Here is a 4,236-nt window from a genome sequence, read left to right on the forward strand (position 1 = left end):
ATGCTTGGGGGGTGGGGGGGGGTGTCCTTAGCCCCTCAATCTGGGACCTCTCCAATCTGGGACCTCTCACAATCCGGGACAGCTAGCTCCTAACTGCTCACCTATCTGGCTGCCTGATCTCCCCTAACCTCTTTGCCTGCCTGCCTGATCCCCCTAACTGCCCTCCCCTGCCAGCCTGATCGGCCCTAACTGCCTCTGCCCCTGGCACTGTGACTTTGTCTGGAAGGATGTCCAGATGGATATCTGGAAGATATCTGGTCTAATTAGCATATTACCCTTTTATAAGTATGGATTATAAATATATGTTATAATAAATATAACATTTGCAAGTATTATATAAATATGCATGATACCTGAAATTTATTAATCTTCTGGTTTAGAACTTCAGTTCCTGTTTATTTTTTTGCTTCATTGATCTATATACTCTTTTGAGAGGGATGTGACTCTCCAACTACAATTATTTACTTTTCCTTGCAGTTCTGAGAGTGCGGCTTGGTATATTTTATGGCCATACATGTAGGTACATATATTTATGATGGATCTATTTTCTTATTGAGGTGTGCCTCTTATCAGTACTTATTATAATCCACCTGGCTTGGAGTTTGGAGAAGAAAGGAATTAGGGAGCAAATATCCATGGGCAGTTGGCCATCTATTTCCATTAGTGCTCCACTGCTTTTGCTGCGCCTCCTGGCCCCCTGGCGCACCTGTGACCTGGGCTGCTGCAGCCTATTTCTGTGGAGAAGGGGAGGCCATGACAGTCTCAAGGTGCATGACTGCAAGAGTCAAGAGCAGAAATCAAAAGTGTCCTCTCACCTCTTTCTGGCTATGGCTCCAGCCACTGTTTGCTCCAGACATGCCCACCATTCAACACACACCGACACAGCCTCCAGCTCCCAGTGTTTTGATTCCATTTGGTCTCATTCCAGAAATCCATGGTACCCTTTCTATAGTTCCTCCAGAGTTCATGACCTGTATCGTCCTCCCTATTTCCCGCTCCCCAACTTTGTATCTGAGGCCCTGGGGCTTCTCTGCAGAACCCTGGGCCTCAATCATCTTAGAAGAATCTTGGGTTTCCTCTTCATGATGCTGAGGCTGCATGAGCTACCTGGCCATCCCTTCAGGACCCTCCCTCCTGGTGAGACTCCTGACCTACCTGAGCTCAGATCCATTGAGGGGAGGTGGGCCAGAGGTCCCCTCTGGAGAAGTGATCAGAACTGAGAAGGACATAAGAAAAAATAATGGCTGCTCAGGAGACCAGAATACAGCATGGGATTAACCTCCAAACCCTTTGGAAGGACGTATAGAAGAGACAGCACCTCAGGGCCCGGTAGGCCAGGGATAACTGGGCCTCAGGATCATTACAACCAACTGAAGCCAGGCTGGCACTGGCCCAAAGAGAGGAGTTTCTCCCTGAGCTGGTGGTAAGCAAGGGGCGGAGCTGGGACATGCAGGTCCAGGGTCTTTTAGGATAGACTTGCCTCTTGGGACACCCCGCCCATCCACGGCTGTCTTCCTGGTCAGATCACATGGGGCACATTTTCCTCCCTGGGTCTTAAGTGCTGAATCCAGCTTCCACCAGCCCCGGCCCAGGGGCTCAGCCCCCAGCAGCAGGCCTCCATGGTGCCCCTTTCCCTGAGTCTGAGCTTCCCAGGCTACTGGCCACCCTTGTCCTCTCCTTGCACTGAGACTTTGACCTACCTGTCCTTTCCAAGGGCCAGGTGGTGGTCCCCATCAGAGAAGGGGTCGGGGCTAGAGAGAAAAGAAAGTAGGCAATGACTTTCCGGAGGCCAGAAGACAGAATGGGGTCTGGTCCCAACGCAGTGAGAGGGAGTAGACGACCCAGAGATAGTCCCTTGGGGTCCCTTAGGCCAGGGGTGACGTGTGACTAAGGTCTGTACACCAGAGGTGTTGGTGTGTGTGTGTAAGAAAAAGAGAGTCACAGAGAGACTCCTGGCCAGTGAGTACTAAGCCTCTCTTCCCACCAGTGGGAGCCGGAATGGGCAGAAAGGAACAAAGGCGACAGCCCTTCTCCGGAGACAGGGGGCTCAACCCCCTTGGACATCTGGAGTAGTGTTTCGCCCAGGCCCTGGGAGCGAGGGGCCATTTCCTCAAGAAAGGAGCTTACCTGGAGACACCAGCAGGCTGATGTTTCTGAGAACAGTGACGATGTTTTCAGAAGAGTTGTAGGGCCCACACCAGTAGAAGCCGGAGTCCCTTTCAGTCAGCTGAGCCATGCTGATGTTGAAGAAACCAGCATCTGGCACGTCCCAGATCGTGTAGCGAGAATCCTGAGTTACTGCTGTTCGGGGCTCAGAGCTGGTGACTAACATGGTACAGCGATTTGGAGATATCTGCCGACACCAGGTTTTCTGCCTGTAGGGTCCTCCCGCGGGAGAGTACTGGCATCGCACCGAGAGTGTCTGCCCCGCCACGTCACGGAGCTCCTCAGGCACAACTTGCTGTCCCTGAGAACCTGGAGAACAAGCTCTCATGTCAGGGCCCTGGCTGGACCCAGCCACCCCGTCACAGGGTGTGAAAGGAGAGAAGGACCAACGTCTGATGCCCACACCCAGAAAATGGTCCCCAAAGCCAGCCCCCTGGTCACAGAGCCACCCTGCTCCCTGCTCCCTGTCCCCACTCTCTCCCTTACTTCCTGCATCTCACCTGAGGGCAGGAACACCAGCAGGACAGGTGGCAGAAGGAGGCATGGGGCTCCCCAGGCCATGCCACCCCCAACCTGTTTCTGACGGTGGCGGACAGAAGGAAAGGGGAGGCCTCAGGGGCTAGGGAACCAGACGCTGGACCTAATTCTGCCCCAGCGTCCCAGCGTCTCTGAAATGGGAGAATTGAGAAAGCCCAACACCTTGACTGGGGAAGTGGTTGGCCCGAGAGGCAGGCTCTGTGGGCGAGGGGAGGGAGGAGCAGCCAGGCCTGGGTGGGGAGCCACCAGCTGAGGGTCTGTCGCTGACCTGGAGACCTCAGCTCTGACTCAGTTGCTTCTTTTTGCCTAACTTCGCCCCATCTTTATCGCTCCACACCGTCCACCTATCACACTCCTTCGTTGTTGCTGGTAGAACCTCTGCGAATGTCCAAGAAGCAGCCATGGTGCAAGAGAAACTGTTCCTCTTTTCTGTCTCTCTGTGCAGGCTATGAACGGTTGGGGGCCTTGGTGCCTGACCGCAGTCCTGAATCCCTCTGGTACCCAGGGTACACAGGGGCCCCCCTCCCAGGCAAGGTAGGTCAATAATGTGCTTTTACTCTAGGAGGTTGGGGAGGGCAGAGTTTCAATTCCAGGGACTGTAAGGATGGTCCCTGGGAAAGGTGGGGTCCAGGGGAGGTGGGAGGGAGGAAAGGAGACCCTGAATGGGGATTCTCAGAGGGGAGGGCAGGAGGCAGTGGGTCAGTTGGGTTGTGGGAGGATAAGGCAGGGAAGGGGGCTCAATGTCATGTTCATATCTTCAGTTCTCACTCCCTAATGGTGCTCAATCAATTGGTGTTGATTAAAGGCATTTGTGAGTGGGAGAAAAGAGGAAACATCTTTTTGTTTTAATGATGTGTGTGTAACCCTAACTGGTTTGGCTCAGTGGATAGAGCGTCGGCCTGCGGACTGAAGGGTCCCAGGTTTGATTCCAGTCAAGGGCATGTACCTTTGTTACGGGCACATCCCCAGTAGGAGGTGTGCAGGAGACAGCTGATCCATGTTTCGCTCTCATCGATGTTTCTAACTCTCTATCCCTCTCCCTTCCTCTCTGTAAAAAATCAATAAAATATATTAAAAAAATAAAAAACACACAGCCATTTCTTAAAAGATAATAATAATAATGTGTGTGTAAAAATGTATGGAGGGAAAAAAATGGCCAAAGTTAGAACAGCCTGAACAACAAAATAAAATGGCTTTGAATTATAACCTAAAATATAAAATAAATATACCCATGAGTTTGTACTAATATAAGTAAATGATTCAATAAATAAGTGGGGAGAATAGACGAAAAAGTTGGAATAGCCTGAACAACAAAATAAAGTGGCTTTGAATTATAACCCAAAATATAAAATAAATACCCATGAGTTTGTACTAATATAAGTAAATGATTCAATAAATAAGTGGGGAGAATAGACAAACCTCCCATGCAAAAGAATCCCAATAATTTATGTTGACACTCGGTCCTCAAAGGGGCAGCGTAACTCCCCATCCCTTAAGTATGGGCTGTCCTTAGTGACTTCCCTCCAAAGAACC

Source organism: Myotis davidii, unplaced genomic scaffold, assembly GCF_000327345.1.
Source record: "Myotis davidii unplaced genomic scaffold, ASM32734v1 scaffold167, whole genome shotgun sequence".
NCBI classification, from domain to species: Eukaryota; Metazoa; Chordata; class Mammalia; order Chiroptera; family Vespertilionidae; genus Myotis; species Myotis davidii.